Source organism: Oryzias latipes, chromosome 10 (assembly GCF_053564925.1).
Source record: "Oryzias latipes strain Hd-rR chromosome 10, Olatipes_Hd-rR_3.1".
Lineage (NCBI taxonomy): Eukaryota > Metazoa > Chordata > Actinopteri > Beloniformes > Adrianichthyidae > Oryzias > Oryzias latipes.
The window spans coordinates 24,589,346-24,608,807 of NC_136246.1; the positions used below are offsets into that span (position 1 = coordinate 24,589,346).

Sequence of the window (19,462 nt, forward strand, 5' to 3'; positions counted from 1 at the left end):
GTTCAAATTCCAACATGGACCTTTCTTTTTGGAGTTTGTGCACACATGAGTTTTCTGTAGGCTCTACGGCTTCCTCCCACAGTCCCAAAACATGCATTGTTGATTAATTTATGATTCTAAATTGTCCCTATATGTGGGTTTAATTGTGTGGCATATTGTGCGATTAATGCATATTGTGATTGTATGCGATAGACTGGAAACCTGTCCAGGGTATATGCTGCCTTCGGCCAACAGTAGCTGGGAAAAGCTTGAACATCCAGGTTACCTTAAAAGGGATTCAGCAACTTAGGAAAATTAATGAAGGTAAGGCTGGAAATACTTACCTTTATCTAAAATTTATTGGAAACCTGTATTTGGCATTGTCACTATCTTTTAAGAGGATCGGATTTTGTCATGAGAAATTTCATTCTCGCTACTGTGGAATTGCAATGGCAGTAAAAACCTAATTTTCCTCAGAAAACTATCACAAGAGACGGCCCTGCAACTCTTGACAACTTTAAAGATCCAGAAGTTATTTCAGCAGCACTGGCAGTTACATGTCACTAAACTCTAACCAAGACCGCAGATGTTTTGATGCTGTCTAGCTTCATTAGGTTTTTCCTTTTTCTTTTTTCCATCAAAACCCCCACCACCATCACCACCTCATCCGACACAGTTTCATTTCCTTCTCAGCCATTGCCTGCTGCCACTATCTTCTGAATAATTTAGAAACTTAGATTTGCATTACTTTTAGAGTTGCTGTCATTATCTGTGCTGTTAACTTTAAGCAACAGCACAGAAATTCCGAATGCTGGTTTGGATTGTCACGGACCGTTACATTACATTCTCCTATGATATAAGACACTGGGAAAGCAAAAGTCCCACCTTCATGTAAACTTGAAACAAATTCCTGACATCTTGCTCCCCAAAAACTCATATCGTGAAAATGTCTTTGTCTCTTAGTTTCACTGCATCACAATTTGATTGGGTGGAGAAGAAAAACACATCCATCTTTCCTCCTCCTTGTGCCCCTCTGTTTTGTTTCTATTGCGCCGCAGACAACAGTGATGCATGAAATTGCATCAGCTAGTTCTGCCTTTCCAGTTGTAACCACATGTCATCCAGCTTCTGATAAAAAGTGACATTTCTTAGGCCAGCTCATGTGCAAGTTTGTTAGGTGTAGAGTCAGAGCTGGTGATGATACAAATACTGTAATGACATAACAAAATAAAAAGATGTCCACCTGGGATCACAGGAGAAAGGCGATACCACACAGTTACTTGCATTTTTTTTCTTTTTCTGAATAGTACTAATTTGGTGGATCCATTTTGGCAAATATAAATGAAATAATTGCATTTTGCTTTGATTCCCATGATTGCACTGAGCTATGTGCCTTTCTTAGACAAATTAACTGCTCGTAATCACATGGATTAAGGAGGATCGTAATTGTTTAGTGGCTACCTTGCCAGTGAGCATTTGCTGGACACACTCCAGATTGGATGCAATCAGCCTAAATTTCCAAATGCCTGAAACCTTTCAGTGTGTTTGGTGATTACCATCATCCAGTCTCACATTTGTAGATTTGATTGAATCTAAAGTAGTTTGTGATTTTCTGTAAAAGATGGTAGAGACATAAAATAATAAACCAATAGATTTTTTTTTTGTTCACACTACACGCTATAATACGTTATATTTAAAAATGTATAATCAGTTTTTATATTTCTTAAACTAATAATATATTTGACTTTTAGGCAAAGTAATGCAAATGACAGCATTTTAATGCCAAGGATATTCAACATAACAAATTAATTTTTATATTTCTCACCTAAAAAAAATCCCTGTATAGCAAAACCTCCTTTTACTTAGGTGCGATTTTCTTTTATGAATAAAATAGTTGCAATTGAAGCAAAGGTTCCATACAAGAAGTAAAAAACTCATTTGTAGATGTGATACTTCCAGTTGCTTTCATGGATCAGAATTACCACAGACACTCCACCCAACCTGAGAAAAAAGCTATCAGAGGTATTTATGTTTAGCACATGAGCAGCACAGCAGTGTGAAGGAAGGCAACGTATTATGCCTCCTAATCGTCACGAAATTGGATCGGTAGCCAAAGTCATTATCAGATGTGTGTGTGTAAGTGTGTCAGGGTCAAACAGACACAGGATGCAGAAACAAATATTTAAAAAAGACTGCCTTTGGTAACATTGTCATTGAATGTGAGTGTTTGTTGCTATATTTATTTCCTATTCTCTATTGTTAATCTAATTTATTTCATTTCCATTGTCTCTTTTTTATTTATTTTTTTTTCTTTTCAATATTACTTGAGTAATCATGGCAAGTTGGTTTTGTACATTTAAGACCTTAATCTACTGGGTAAAGTCCCAGTTAAAAGAGATCTTTATTAGAATATCTGTTTATCTTGTCTTTTTTAAGTATTTCAAATGTAGTCGAATGTTTCCTTGTCAACTATTAGATTTTGCTCACACAATCTATCCAGCAGGAATAAAAAAAAAAAAACGGATGGGAATGAAGGCTTCGGTCGTTGCAGACAAGACAATCTTTCAGCTGAGGATAAAAGGGGCTGAGAGGTCACCCGAACCATCAGAAGTATTACTCATGGAACCATTCAATAAATGTCAAATTTTCTTTGATGTTTAGTCTCATCTTTCCAAAATTTTCTGCGCTAAAATAGGTGACCCCTAAAGTCTGGGAGTGAGCTCCTCTTTGTGGTCCACTATCATAAAGCAGAATGAGATCACAATGACTCACCAAGCATCTTGTTTTCTTTAGTGGGTCTTTTTTAAAGACCCACTCCAATGGGAATTGGGTTTTTGGTGTTTTTTTTATATTTTTCTCATGATGGAGGACCTTTATTAAAAAAAAAATTAATCTCAAGTTTGCATTTATGTGCATTTCCTTGTTCAAATCATTGTGCATCAGGAGCAGATGAAAAAATGTAGTTTTTGTCGCCCTGCAAAAACCAAGTCCTAGAAAATAACAGATTTTTTTGTAATTATGATTATTATTTGGCTAAAAACGGCATAAGAATAATTAAAAGACCACTAGAAATACTTTTAAAAAAAAGATCAAAATATGATCAGCGTGGGACTTCAAAATTTGAGTTTCATTTATTGGTTTATTTTTATGGTTTGATACAGTGCGATCAGTTTTCAACTATAACAAAAGTTCTATTTTAAACTAAAATAATTAAGCCAGGCTGAGTGTGAATAGGACATTTGAGTGTGATGTGATTGATTGGGGAGACACAAGAAGAATGGGTGAGGGCAGACAATGTGCATTTCACATCCTTCGGCTAATCACCTGCAGCTTTTAGAGGAGAAGCAAAGCTGCGAGGTTGAAGACGAGAGAAATTTCAACGCTATGACTTTTATTAGGTGATGGGTATTAAAAAAGGTTTTTTTAAAGCCATGTCCAGCTGCCAGCTGTAGATAAGTGCTATTTGGTTGAACCTGTGAACTTACCAGCAACTTTTGGTAACGTCTCCTCACTCTAATTGTAAATGAAAGCTCCTCCAGCACTAATTCATGCAAATTGGCTTGGATAGATGGTCAAATTAAGTACTCATGATGGAGATTTAAGGTAAGCGTTAGCAACTGTACCAAAAGGAGGTAAAATCTTTAGTTGAACTGGTCCAAAAAGGAGCTCAAAGAGAGGACTATCAAGCTTTGTTTTATATCATAACCAATAATGTCTCAAGGTTTCCTGTCTTATGATTAATTAGAGATCAGAAACCAATGGGATACAATGCTCCCCAAAATTATTCGTGGCCACTGGGCATGACTCATTTAAATGTTAAAGATCAGAGGGCAAAAGATTAATTTCAAAGTGTGCTTCCTGAAATTTCAGGAAAAATATCGATGCCAAATTTAAACATTTGTCTTATGAAAATAGTCTCACCTTAGTTGAAGCTTCCTTCTGAGGATTCAGTAAAACCTCTTGACAACCACAAATGCAAATTATAGGAATTAAATAGATATATTGATAGCAAATTCTGTTCCCCATTTAGGTAATACTGATTTTTTTTATGGTCCCATTTTTTTTTTCACAGCATGCATAGACACATGTAGAATAGATACATTGATTTTCATTACATAACATTTTGATTATTGAGGCCACAAGAAAACTCAAGGTTACTGATTTAATTATGATTTTGGAATTGCTTCTGATATCCCTCACTTGTTATTTCCTTTTAATCAATGGTTTCCACACCGCCTCAAGGTCCTGATAACTTCCATTCTAATCATTAAATCCCTTCCCCCATTGCCCTGGATTGCATTATGTATTTGTTCATTACAATTTCTTTCCTTTTTTAGTTTTTGCTAAATTGACCCCATACATCCAATGTTTGGTTGTCTGAGGTTTAAGATTATTTAAATTGATCTGAGTTTTATCCCAAGTAGAATAAGTGCATGTAGCCAACAACGATTATTTTCACATTTATTTATTTATTTATTTTCCAATCCTAACCCTCACTTTTGCACTGACTAGACAACACTTCCTCAACTGTTGATGACTTGCTGCTTTCATTTGTTTCCATCACTCCTCCTGTGCAGTATAACACATTTAAAGGATAACCAGTAGCTAAGCTCATTTAATCTAAACCCTGAAAGATCGTTCAAAATTCTGTTGTCTGAGTAGACATACTTGTGAAGGTTGGCAAGCAAAGTTGGAAATGTGTTTTTGCTAATTTTGTTTTAAGATAATCATTGGAAGACACTTTGAAAATCTTTAGAAAGGCAATTTCATTAAATCCTTCAATTAGGTTTAAACCACAAGTTAGAATTTTTTTTATTTTTATTTTATTTTTTTAATTAACCCACCAAATTTTAATGTTTGAGGAGTAATTCACTTCATAAAAGGAAATTAGGTAGAAATACTTTTTCTTTTATTAACTTCTTCCATTGGTCTTCAAATGTGAAATTCACAGTAATTTTGGTAAAAATTTATTAAGATATAATTCTGTTCAATGTGAAGAAATAAAAAACGCATTCCACACAAAAAGGAAAAAAAATCATTAAATAATTAATTTGCATTTAATGTTAATAAAATACTTCAAAGAATGCAGACTGATTGGTTGGCCCTCATACATTTCCACCTGATCAAATTTGACCATTTTTGCAAAAAGTTTGGAAACCCCTGGACTAGATCTTCTGTAAATATCCTCTATAAATCCAAACTCAAATCCAGTTTTTCTAAATTTCTACATGATAAACCTCTAATTGGTTTAACATAAGATACATATATAAAAGCGATGTTAGTTATTTTATGTTAAAACGTGCAGAACTGCAGCCTTTCTCAGCTCTCCATCCAAGCACACGCCCTGAGGCGTCTAACTGTAGGACCTTAAGAGCTTTTTGAAATGTGATGAGCTATTTATAACATCTTTTCTTGCCTTGTCCTGTATTTATTCGAGTTTTCTTGAGCTGCATTTAGACTTTTTAAGGAGCCTCTTGTGAAAAATGCCCCACTTGCAGGGTTTCAACCTTCATGCCCCGTGGTGAGACTTCCAGGACAGACTTCAAACGAAAATGTTTTGTTTTTAAGTCCATTTATATCAACCACCCTCTTGATTGACTGACTGTAAAATCAGCAATTACATCCTGACTTCAAATAGTGTAAAACATTTTATGCTTAAATCAATCAAAGGGACTGGAAAGTAAAGAAAGTTTAGTAAATTAATTAGGATGTCCAACTGAGACCATGTTTAGTTTCACTTTACTGGATAAACTTCCTAAGTTTAAGCAAGAAAAAATGCTGCTTGTGTTTATCCCTGAACAAAGGAATTCCAATGGATGAGATCTGGCTGCAAAAAACATGAAACACAACCAAGTTGGAGGATTTACTTGGAAGCAGCTATAGTTACAAGGCTATAGCTGCCAACGCGAACAAGCCCTGGGATGAAGGGATTAAGAGGAGATTGTTATGATATTAATGTCATGGTGATAAAAGCTCATTCAACATTAAACTGACTCATTGCCTGTCTTCAAAAACGATGCAGAGCCTAATAACAATCATCAATAAATCCCAACCCACATCCCTGTTTCCACGTCCTCCTCTACATTCAAATAATATGGTGATGGTCTGTGTTACAAAGTATACACTATAGACCTTGATAAAGCAGTCTGCCATGATAAAAACAGAGATATCAAGAGATTTTGGAAACTGTCCTTTTGAGACTTTTAGAAGCACACTACACAAGACTTAACAGGAAGAGCTGCCCAACAGAAGTGAGATCTTGCCAACTGTCAAACTAAAAACACTGAGATGAAATTTCTTGACTTGGAGCTTTTCATCCCCAGTTTGTTTTCAAGGCCCGTCAGTGGTTGAACAGCGTGCCTTTTTTTAATGAAATAATTATTAAAAAAGAACAATTATCAGTTAAAATATGTTTTAAAAAATGTATTTATTTATTAATTTAATGTTAAGACGGGCACATTTTGCAAGACATAAAGAAACAGCACTTTTTTGGAACATTTACGTCAAGTCCTTTTTTTAAATCATTGATTAAAGTGAAAAACATATTTTTTTTAAAAGTCAGTAAGTACAGTACAGTCAAATTTACCACTCCTTTAACCTTTTATGAATTGACAGATTTTGGACCTTTCGTAAATTTTAAAATGAGCCAATGATACGTTTATAGATGTGTTGCAAAATACTGAACTAAACTAATAAATAGAATTTGACTTAAAGACCAGTTCCAATGAAACTTGTGTTTTTTGTGTTAAGATGTTCTGGTGGATTTTTTCTGATTGCTGAAGAACATACAGTACAGACCAAAAGTTTGGACACACCATCCCATTCATTTGAATGAGAAGGTGTGTCCAAAGTTTTGGTACTGTATATTATGGAAATTGAGATCCAAATTGCCTTTCTGTGTACTCAAATTGTTGTGAATCAGGAGCAGAAGAAAAGATGTTGTTTGAAAAAGAACATATTTCTGATGTAGAACATACACTGTGTGACCGCTAGTTTCCTGCACTGAACTCTTGGCAACGGGAGGAGAAGAGGGCTCTGGGTTGTTCCACAGCAGCGGTCCTGCCCTCATCTCAGAGATGAATTTCTAATAAACTACTGCTGCCCTGCAGAAACTAACATTTAGAACAGACACAGGTTTTTGATTTTTGCTTAAAAAAATTGCATAATCATAAAAAGACCACTGGGAACGCCTCAAAAAATTGATCAAAAGATAAACAGAGTGGGATTTTTACTGTGATAATAGGATCCTTACTGATCCCACGAGAACCAATGAACTTTTCCAAAGGCTCAGAAACTTCAGTCACACAGCAGGTTTGCACAATTCCATACTGCTTTAAGTATGCTGACATTTCATTTCAATAGTAATCTGGCTTGCAAATAAATTCAATGTAAATAGATTGGAACCTTTTAAATACTTAGATTATCCAACATGCCACATCCCTTTCCAAGATGCATTCAACAAAAGGTGGAATTTGTTTGGGATTTCTTCTTCTATTATGTTTGCAGAAGATTCATAGTGAGATGAAAGATTTGGAAAAAAAAACATCTTCAGCACAGATTTATGATTGCTGATTTACAAATGGGATGTAAAAGTCAAAAAAATGCAGCCTCTATAGGTACAGATTAGCATGTTGAAGAACAGATACACAGCCCGTCTAAACAATAAAAACATTTTCAAGTGACTAATATCAGTTTCCAAAATTGTATTTGCTGTTTAGATTATTCTAAAATGCAGACATGACCAAAACAACAACAAAAAACAGATTTATGACTGTGACTGCATCCCAGTTTTCCAGAGATAAGCATGACCATGTACTAGTTCCTAGAATTTAAGTGAATACTGTTTTTCTTTTACATACTCTCTTCAGGCTAAAAGAAAAAAGAAAAACAGAAGACCAGCAGTGCAGAATGAAACCTCTTGCATTTCCTCTTTCATCACCATTTACTAGTTCAGATCCTGAAAGCACCAGAGACTGAAATTAAATGAAGCGCTACTGTACAGCCACCAGTGACCCCCTAAGGCTGGAGTGGTTGAGAAGAGGCAGGGCTGCAAAATTGAAGGATTACCTTAACACTTCTGTGAGACTGCAGATGAATGCATGGGATGAGGAATTGATCTCTCACTGGGAGAGAAAATGTCCTCCAAGGCCACATTTAGAAAAAAACAAACATTGCTCTCTCGAGTTTGGTAAACTGGGGAGCTCCCTAAATTATTATCCTCAAGGACTTTTCATTAAATTTAGCATGCATTACTCAAAGGGAATACTAGTTTGACGTAAAAAGTACCCAAAGGTGGCAAGTGAGTGAATACCAGTATGGCAGACTTTTCTCTTACAAAGCCCAAAAAATATGATAGAATTCCTGACATTTCTGGATTTCTATGAAACATTTCAGTGGCTAGAATTTAATATTTAATTTTTCCATTATGGAATTTGTATTTGTGGTTTTACCAGGTATGAAGGTATTTTTCAGAGAACAAGGGTGTAAAGTATTCAGACTGGGAAAACTGTTTGGTCTGAATCCAGTCCGCTTAATTTGGTCCGGATCGAGTCCTGAACCTTGCGTTTGATCAGACTGCCGTCAAAGAGACTTTCCTGTTTTGGACTAAAGCTTGTAAATGAAACAATGTGACTAAAAATCTCTTCACTCATTGGTAAGGAATTATGAGGGCGGGGCAGAGCAACTAGAGGCAGAAATTATGGAGGTCCTGCACCTTTAGTTCATTCATAACTTTTTATTTCAGTCACAAGTTTTGAAAGTCAGTATCGTCAGGCTCATCGCTTTTTACTCACTTTTTTGGTCCGGTGGAGGCATGCTGCAGGGCGATTACTGGCAAGAAGCCAGTTCAGAAGGTTCGCTGATAAGTGTTTATGACATAGATTGTCAGGAAAAGAGTGGTAAGCTATGTGTATCACGTTAAATTTTTTTCTGATGAGTCTGAATTCATCCGATCACATTTCAATGAGTTGCTGTGTCTCATCGTGGCGTTATTGTAAGAGAATTTGTAGAAACAACAAGGTAGCTTTTAGGATGACGTCACAGCGCGCAGGTCACATAACAAGACACAGATAAGCATACAAAACGCTTGCTTGCTCAACTGCCTGAGCCACTGCCACTCAGGCGGTGGGTAATCCAATGATCGAAGGGTCGGCGGTTTGATCCCCGCTTCCCCCAGTCAACTGTTGTTGTGTCCTTGGGCAAGACACCTCACCCTCCTTGCCTCCAATGTGGCTACACTGGTGTGTGAATGTGCATGAATCAGTAGCTTACTATCACCAAGTATGAAAGAATAATGGACACATTGTAAGCACTTTGAGCATCTGGAAAAGCTCAGATAAATCCAATTCGTTATAAAACCCGTTTTAGCGTAAAATACCGGTAAGTGTTTTAACAAATAAACAGTTGTTACTCTAACATATGTCCGCGGCTTATCTTGCTTAATTCCTACTAGGTTTACGTCGGCTACAAAGGTTTTGGTTCCGCTGTTCCGCCCCGAGGAAGGATTGTATTCAGACTGAGGAATCTCAGAGTAAACCGAAACATAGTCAGATTAGAAACCAAGCAAGACCAACTTAAAAGATGGGTCAGACAGCCGCTCTAGGTTCTGGTCCACTTGGGTGCATTCAGACAAAAAGTTTGTTCCAGATTATCGGGGTAAACCAACTGTGGTTTACTTTAAGCGAACCAAATCTGGCCAGTCTGAATACACACTAAGTCCCTTTTTTTAATGGTTTGTCCAGTGGTGTGACTTAAGCTCAGAACCAAATTATATCTGATTTTTTTTAAATGTAAATAGGCTCATATATTTTCTGTTTTCCCACTAACAACCAGTTGCCCTTTAGCGGTTGTTTTCCGCTAACAACTAGTAGAGGACACTAGGTGTGTATTTCAGTATTTACTACAGACAGCTTTGCAGAAGAAGAAACAGCATCCCAAACAATCAAACAAAATATCATGATATTTTTCCCATTTGCATCAAAATATTATTACTTTTGTTTTTATCAGACTAATGGGGGAAGAAAGTCATCAAACTACAGAGACACGGAATTACCCCTGAAAGCACAGTTGTTCTGACGCAGTTCTTGCAATAAAGATAAAAGATCCCAGACATGGAGATGTGCTTTTAAAGAGAATTTTCAAAAGAAATAAACCTGATCTCTCCAGATCATCTGTGTCTTCTGTGAATTGTAAATTAGACATACAGACAATGCTAACCATGTAGCAATGAGGCTAAAAACCTGATAACTTCTCCAGCATGTGACTAATGCATGGACATACCTGGCACACTGGCTATTGAGGCTTGGAGTTGCCCATCCCTAGTATGAACACGTCCAGACAAGAATTGAACATCGAATTTGACGTGCAAAAAAAATGGGGGAAGTAAATTAGATGCTTAAAATGTGTGTTGTATGAAATTAGCAAAATGCTGGGCTAAGCAGATTTGTTCAGAATTGTTGCACTTTTCTCCTAAACAAGTTTTTTTTTTTTGTCTTTTTTGCTCCTGCGACTTACTCTGGAAAATGCAGTTCTTTACCTTAATTGGTTATCTGTTTGAGCTGGTATCTGGCTCAAAACTGTATGCCTAGATATCTCCAATATTGCTAATTTTGGGTTGTGGTTGTGAGGGGCTGTATGGGGAAGGGGGGTAGGTAAACAGTTCTAGGGAAGTGCGGTCAGGCTTCTAGCTTCTGAGTTTCTAATGAACTACTGCCACTCTGCAGAAACTATGTCTTCTTAAATGACAGTTTTTTTGTGTGTTTTTTTTTGGGGGGGGGGTTGCCTTAAATTGCATATTTATGATTAAAAGACATCAGAGAACGCTTTTAAAATAAATCAAAAGATGATTGGAGTCGGACTTTAAAATCAGCTACAGTGGTAATGCAAAAAAATACATTTGTATATACAGTTGGTAGAAACACTGATGAATTTCTTGTGGGAAGAAAGTCTTTTATGTGCTCCAAGTATTAAAGCTAATGTATAATAAGACTGACTGGCATTCTGATTGGCTTTTTATAGCAGCTGACCCAATTAAATAAGATGGAACCAAAGTAAAAAAGTAAGGCACCAAAATCAGAGATAATTCCTATTATGAAATTCATAATCCATCTTCGAATTGGCCTCATTAATCTCTGTTAACAACACATTATTTAGACAGCCATGCATAATTCAAGGAGAGGGCTGCTTTAGGCAGGAGCTAAGCAAAGTCTGGATACAGAAACACTGTTTACCCAAAAAGCCAACACGGATCCTTTTTATGTCTCCTAATGCCAGACATGACATAAAGAATCTAAGCCATTGTGGGGAAACAGACACTCATAAAAATTACAGTATAGGTAATATAAATGACGCATTTCATTTTAGAAAAATAGCTGTAAGGCTTTGAAATGGGAGTTTCATTGTAACTAAAACTGCTTTGAACTTAGACATGCTCTGGTTTGTACAGATATGAGGAGTACTTGACATTTGTGCTGTGAAGTAAGAGAAAGAGCTGGTCTGTTTTGAAGTTAAATGCAGCAGTAGTCACAATATGCATCATCCCTCTAGTTTTATTCCTCAGAAGGGAGCATTGTATACCAATTGCATATCAACAAGAATGGCAAAAGAATGCCTTTTAAAAAACAAGTTTGTATGAAAAAGATATGACCAAAAAAATTTAAAAAATAGCACCTCGCCCTGTAAAGGCATAAAAAAACTGCTTTTACCTGATGATATAGTGGTAAACAATGTTACTGTAGCATATTTGGTGAATTGTGGCTTCAGTTTAGTTGAAAGAATTTTAAGTGCTTTGTTCCACAATTGCATTATACAAGGATTGCCATATTTCAATTTTTGGTGCATGAAAGGTTTACACACACAAAAACTCGAGTTATACATTTGTTTTTTGCTCAGAATGCTTTCCTCTAATCACACACTCTGTTCATGTTATGCTCTGAGTAGGAATGCTTGTCCTCTGAACTGGTCCAGCATGTACATCCAAAGCATACTCTTAATGGTGGCTTCTACCCCCCAGGGAAGAAGTGATGAAATCCCCTTACCACCTCCTTCAGCAGCATAAAAGAAAACTGTCGTTTCCATAGGAACTGATCTAAAAGCAATCATGGATGACAGGCAGAATGAAGCTTGATGAACCATCTTTCGGGAATGGCTCTTGAAATTCCATCTGAGGTGCAAATTTCTGCTCATGCTTTCCACTTTTTAATTTCCCCCTCATTCATTTCCTGTGCCTCTTCTTTCTTGTCATCAACAGATGCTGGTTTTGAAGCATGTTGTCTTCAGTGAACCTTATCTTTACATCTCTATCCATCTTCTGATTAGCCAGCAGGTCTGAAGAGGAGATCAATGACACTCTTTTAAAACAGGAAATGGGACAAGGGTGGAGGAGGGGGAGGAGGAGGAGTTGAAGAAAAAAATGAAAATGTGTTTAGGTTTGGAAACAAAGTTGAAAATAAAAGAGGAAGAGAAAAAAGGAAAGGCATGAGGACATGAACAAGACAAGGAGGAATGTTCAGTGACCCTAGATTGGGGTTTTGGTCTATGCCTCATTTCAATTCATCTGCATAATGTTCCTCATGGCCTCATTAAAGATGAGCAGAGGGGCCGGAAACATTCAGCCGGGTTTGTCTGCGATAGCATACCCCCCACCACACCCTTCCTATTTCATTCTATTGTTGCCCTCCATCTTCTTTCTTTAGCCCTCCCACACAGCAGCCTTCCCTGACTCTGAGTATCAAAAACGAATAAGAGAGATAAAGGCAACACCTGACAGTTTGCAACCCTCTCCACCTCTCATCCATCATACATAAATGCTTCCCTCCCCTCCTTCCCCCCACCAAGCTGGTGCCCCCATCCTCATTTGTTGTTACACATTCCACCTCTCCTTTTCTCCCTCTGGTGTATCTCTCCTTCAGGAGCAGCTTGTCCATTTAAGCAGATGAAGCAGGGACCCAAAGAAAAACAGAGCCAGGAGAAAAAACAGCATCATGAATCCAAACAGGATGTCTGTAGATTTAAACTCCTGAATAACATGGTTGTGCTCATGCTAGGCATGGATCCCTCCAACCTTGGGAGAGCACCATTGTCTGCTCCATCCGACAACCTGTGGGCCTGATGAACCGTGCAAGAGCAAAGATCCCATTATTGTGCATTTTGGCATGCAAGCCACTTTTGAAGCGACAAGTTCCAAAAAATCTACATATATGGTAAATGGCATTTACTTTTCTACCTACAAGCCCCAAAGAGCTTTACAGTCACCCAGTCACACACACATTCACACACTGACAGCGGCTCCGCAGGCCGAACACTGGCGCCAACCTCCCACCAGAGGCAAGGTGGGGTTCAGTGTCTTGCCCAAGGACACTTCGACTCATGGGCGTGCAAGACGGGAATCGAACCTGCAATATTACTATCAGGAGCAGATGAAAAATAACGACATTTGTAAAAGCTCTTAGCTGTGACATATAAGCCTCTCTGCTCTGGTCCATTATGATACATCCACCTGCAGACAAATAGATCCATGTTTTCCTTGTCTGAGCTGGTATCTGGCTCAAAACTGTACGGCTGGATGGCTCCAATATTTCTCGCCATTTTTGTTGCATCACTCATGTGAGGTTGGGGTAGTGAGGGGCTGTAAGCTAGCAGGAAAGTGTAAACAAAGGGTTGATGGTGAAATAAGCAGAGGCTTAAGTCCGCACAAAGAATCCTGCTCTCAACTCAATGGTGAGTTTCTGATGAACTCCTGCTGCTCTGCAGGAATGATGTTTTACAGAAAAGGAAACAGATTTTCTGAATTTGCCCTAAAGACGGCATATTCACTTCTAAAAGACCACAGGGAAGGCTTTTACAATTGATCAAAGCATAGGACTAAAACACTTGATCAAAAGAAATCTGTAAATCTCTCTCTCTCTCTTAAATTGATGGATTTTTTTAAAATATATTTTTCTTTTTTTGTTTATTTCTCTTTGATGGCCTGTGATCTAATGACCACCCCTGTTCTACAGACATCAATACTGAAAGGGGTGTTTTTTGTACTGCTTTTATTAGCTAATCATATGTTAAAAAACTGAAAATAAACTGGCGTTAATCGTCAAATGCGACTTTTGGAAAAAACATTAGCAGTATGTCTGATAATTCTGGATAAAGTCAGTATGAGTTACGTCGGTTAGAATTATTTTTATACACTCTTTGTGGTTTCCATTTCAGTTGATCTAATTGCTTTTGAGAACTGTTTGCTTTTTTAATTCTTTAAAACAGGAGCTCCATTGTTAATATGCTTCTGACTACCATAACTCTTCAACCATTTATGCAATTAAAGTAATTCCAGAATATTCTGAAGTAGAGAAAGGTGGCTTTGCGCCGTTACGCAACACTTTACCTTAGTATTGTGCAAAGCCGATTTGCACATTGACTATGTTGCTGGCGACATCTCCGGTGTTAAATGGTGAAACTCAGTGTAGCCGTCTGCTCTAATTTCCAGAATTCTATGTTGAAGTCCAGATTTGCTGTGTTTGGCACAATTAAAAGTTGTCTGCCTTTGCAAAGGCTCTGACCATTTTTGGATTGCCTTTGGATCACATACCTTTTATGTGTTGTTACAGGAAACACCCGTCCCGTTAGCTAATTAGCTCAAAGCCCCTCCCCCACGTAAAAACAGTATCTGTTCGGCAGTGAAAACCTGAAAAGTTAATTAAACTGACAACTAAGAATTGAAAGCAAAGAAGAAGAAACAAAACAACAACAAAAAAGTAGAAATACAAATAATAAGAAAAATTAATATCAATTTTTGTTACATTTTTCTTTGGATTGGAGTTTTAAATGTACCTTTTTTCTTTCAAATTATCAATATTTCTATCGAGTTAACATTATTATTAATTTTTTATCTAAAATTTTTCTTTTCACATTTCAATAATTCCTTCAAGTTTGTTTTCACTTTCAAATTTTAAATTATTTTTAAAAATGTTACTTTTTTTTTAAATTCACAATGTCTTCTTTTCAAATTTTCACTATATCTTTTTTTCCAAATTTAAATCAGTTTTCTTTTTTCATTCATTTTCAAGCTGATCCAAATTTGACCCCATGGGTTGAGGTTTTACAAGAAGCCATTTTGTTGTTCATCCAAGTAGCTTCTTCATCTAGTTCTTCTAGAGAAACATTCATTCGCTCGTCTTCTTCCGTTTATCCCTTTGGGGGTCACGGGGCTGCCGGAGCCTTTCCCTGCCACTTATGGGTGAAGGCAGGGGACACCCTGGACAGGTCGCCAGTCTGTCACTGGGTCACACATATCACACACCCATGCACACTCACATTCACACCTAGGGACAATTTGGAGTGACCAATTAACCAATGAAGCATGTTTTTGGACAGTGGGAGGAAGCCGGAGTCCCTAGAGAAAACCCACGCATGCACAGGGAAAATATGTTAACTCCTAGAGAGAAACATTAAAAGTTAATTTTATTTATTTTTAAAAAACTTCTGATGATGTACATACTTGTGGCTTTTGTGACTTGTCCTTTTTTACTTGGAATCTGATTTGTTATGGACTCATTTATAAAAAATAAAAAGTGAAAAAAACCCTGCATGAACACCTTTTAATCATTTTTATATTTAGTGCTTACTCCTTCATCCAATGTCAGAGAGTTTCTCGTCTGTTAATCTCTTATGTCAATGAAACTACGTATGGCTCTGTCTATACTAGGACTTTTTAGTAAACATGTTACAGAATACAGAGAAATCAATCCCTCCTCATTCTTTGACTGAAGGCTTTTGAAGATTTCATGGTGTTTCTTTTTCAGTTATTATAGAAATTGTTTTTACTGTTATATTTATACAACACTTAATTCCAAAACACCGAACAGAAAGGAAATGCTAGATCCTCAAAACCCTATTACTGACAAGTATTAGAGTATTCTGTGTTTTGTCCATAAAAAAATGACTATATGTCTTTGTTCAGCCCTTTTAAGGTTATGCTATGGTATTATCCTCTGCTAGTGATTTTATGTTGATGTGTTGTGATCAAAAGAATAAAAATGTATCACTTGGACATGATTTGGTAACAAAAGGATTAATTTCTGAGTTTTGTCTGTATGGCAGCAGCATTTACTTTTTTTTTTTTACTTCCATACAGCAATAAAGTACAGCACTACAGAAATAAATATGTAAGTACTTCATCAGTGCAATTTTCTTTTCTTTTTTTTCTTATTTGATGAAAGCCACATTTTATGTGCATATATTACACACTAGGGTATTTTTTTTTTTATCTTTAAAGTTTCTTGAAATACTTTTAACCAAAACATTACAACGTATTTCATAAGCTCCATGTTTTCTTAGGTTGGGTTTCTGTTTTGCCTTTAAGTTTCAGTAGAGTTTGTAAGAAAGTATATCTCCCACTTTGTCACTGGGATAAGTCTAATTGCCAAGATGTCCAAGAAAACCTATTTAAAAGACATAATTAAGCAGTAATTAAGGATATAATTAATTCTTGATAGAAAAAAATATAAACACTTTAGCATATTAATTTTTTTTTATTGTTTGTATTTGTTTTCTCCTGATCAGAGTCTTATACATAAACAAATAATTGTTATTTGGCATTTTATGACCGCTTATCTATTTTCCATGTGTGTTTTGGGGCTGTGGAAGGAAGAAACTGAACAACTTGACATAAACCCAAACTAGGTTTTGATCCAGAATTGCCACTGCAATGATTCTCAAACACCCAAGAATCTCTCCAGGATTGTTTTGTTTCACAATTAAATGTATTTGTCTCATATTTGCCTCCACCCATCACCTGTTCTGCTCATGTTGGTTAAACTATGTCTCCAATGTCAGACTTTATTTCTAAATCTACACATGAAGTGTTTTGCTGTTGTATTTTTAGGTCTTTAACCAACAGTAATAATAGATCTGGTGGCGGGCCCGTGAAAGGCCACCAGTAAATGGACATTTGTTAAAAAATAAGTGGTTATTTTCAGAAAAGAAGATAATCATTGAAATTTCAGCACTATCAGCACTGTCAGCTTTGGAAGACGGAACTTTTAATGTCTAATACCACCCATCCCACTTTTCTGTTTGTTTGCTTGTTTGTTTTTTTTGTGTTTTTTTTTTTTTGTTCTGTCTTGATTTTGAGATTAATGGATACTGAAGCAATTAATAGATTTTCCTAACCAATCCCATCCTGCATATTTGGCTCCATTCCACTGCTTTGTTTAATGTGAGAATCACGCTCCATATATTCTGTTGCATGGTTTCCCGCTGTGCCTTCCCTTTTTTATTTGTTTTTTTTTTTTTTTTTTTTTTTTTTACATATTTTTGCCTTTCTCCATTTTTGCATCTGTTTACTTTGGGCTTCCTCTTCCTCCTAACTCTTTCTGAGTATCTCTCCATCGTTGACAGCTGATTTTGCAGCCTACGCCTTCTGTGTGCATGAATTCATTTAGCTACCATTAGGTGCCTCTCCACAGACCATGCCCAGAGCTCTTTTTAAAGGAAGGAACCCATTTAAACAGCATAATTCATACAACGGAGAGCAGTGGTACAAATAGAGGAGTAATGTGCTTTAATGCCATCAACTCTGAGTAGACAAATGGCTGGTCATTAACAGCTATTTCAATGCATGTAAGGGGGGAAAATCCAAAATGGACCAGAATTGTGTCATTTTCATGGATATGTTGCAGTAAGCACCACATTTCTGACTTTGTAGTATTCCCACAAAAGAGCAACACATTCCATGGAATTTATGCTGAAATAGAAGGTATTTTTTTCACCACAGTGCCTACGTATGCAAATTCTTCTCGAGTTTTAAAGCTTTTATCCAACTTCTGTGGATTCTCTGGCTCTCATGCCTACCATCAGCATATTTTAGCAGTCACCTGTCATATTCATGTGTTCTGAAATCTTTAAACCTGCTTTCAGACAAAACCAGCACTTGAGAATTTATCTTAGTCATAAAGAAAAGAGAAAAAAACAGAACAGGGTTTGTTAAAAACAAAAGTTTCACGGTGAAGACAAGTTTCTCCTGAAAATGGGAAAGTGTTACAAGTATACCACTCAAATCAGCAATATCTATGTTATGTAACATTTTTTCTGGTTTTTCTTACTTTGCCTAGTGTATTTTTATGTTTTATGACATGAATTTATTCTTTAGTGCATTGCAACCCAAACCTTTCTCTTTGCCAGATTTTGGTAATAAAACTTTTAACTACTGTCTTGCATTTGATGTATTAGGATGAGAAGACAGAATTGATTATATATTAAAAACCGATGACATCAGAATCCAATGGAGCTTAGAATTAATTGCGTTTTTGCCAGTTAGGTTGGATGGATAAATGGATGGATAGATAGATGGATGGATGAATAGATGAATGGATGTTTTTCTTTTCACACTGTTCCCCATTAGCTGGTCATGCTTGAAGCCAACAAGCCATCCATATTTCTAAGAGAACAGTAGTCTTAATCTTTGTTCCACAATAAAAAAATAAAATGAAACTAAAAATAAAAGGACAATACTAGGACTGCATCCATTGAGATGTAAGTGGGGATTAAAAGTCGAGCGTGCCATGCAGAGTTTTTGCAACTCCTCTGTAAAAACACTAACCACGATTTCCCAAAATCGCTTTATCCGTAGCCCCTCCCTTCTCTAATGAGCTTGTCGCTCTGTGGCCTGAATAAAACGCCATGGTCTCCTTTGATGGATAAGCGCTAGTGCAGTGGCAGTAATTTAAATGCATCTACTCTAAATCAAAGTATTATTTACATCCATTGCCATGTTTTTTAATGACTTGATTTAGTGGACACAGTGTAATTGCGATTTTTTTTTTTTTTTTTTTTTTACATTTCTAGAATTTCAATTAAGTTTTGCGCAAATGTGTAAAGGAAACGCAGCTATGACAAATTGTAGAAAATCCTTTCTCTTGACACTTTTCCAAAGCTTTGGACTCTTAGAATAAAATAAACATATTCACAAGGAATGCAAAGATTTGCTTTCCCCACCATTTGGTTCAAAGCTTTTGGGTCACATTTTTGTCTCTCTGATAAATGGTTTAGTATTACAAAAAAACATCAAATCACTCAAAATTCAGAAAAAACACATTTTTAATGGCTAATGGGCAAATCTTTTCTGTTGGCTTATAGTAAGTGTAGTCTATTGTAATAAAACAATATTAAATAAATCAAATTTAGCACAGCACACATGTTTGATGTTTTCAACATAAACCAATGCAAATGTTTGCAGAACAGATGCAACAATTTACTTTTCCCCCACAATTCGGTATAAGGGTGTAACTTATGGTTCAGTTTTAAACCAAGAAATGTGGCATCCCTAATACCCACTATAATGTTGTGTAATTTATTACTAATACATTCTAGAACTGTAAAAGCCAATTTCTTCTTTTTTTTAAATCACAGTAAGTGTAAAACTTCCATATATGTGATTTCCTGCTTTGTAGAGTTTTAAAATAATTTTTTTGTTGAAACTTTTCCTATCATCCCTTTG

General features: G+C 36.4%; 1 protein-coding gene across 8 annotated transcripts in view; it reads left to right on the forward strand.

Annotated features, from left to right (window-relative positions):
• gria1a (glutamate receptor, ionotropic, AMPA 1a) overlaps positions 1–19,462 on the forward strand; it is a 223,489-nt gene that overhangs the window by 102,253 nt on the left and 101,774 nt on the right. The window contains exon 1 of one of the 8 annotated variants that reach the window (XM_078953633.1): positions 13,028–13,178. The exons of the other annotated variants lie outside the window; for them this stretch is intronic. The gene's annotated coding sequence lies outside the window, so the exon portion shown is untranslated. Of the gene's footprint in view, positions 1–13,027; positions 13,179–19,462 lie in introns of those variants that run through there. 8 annotated transcript variants of the gene reach the window in all.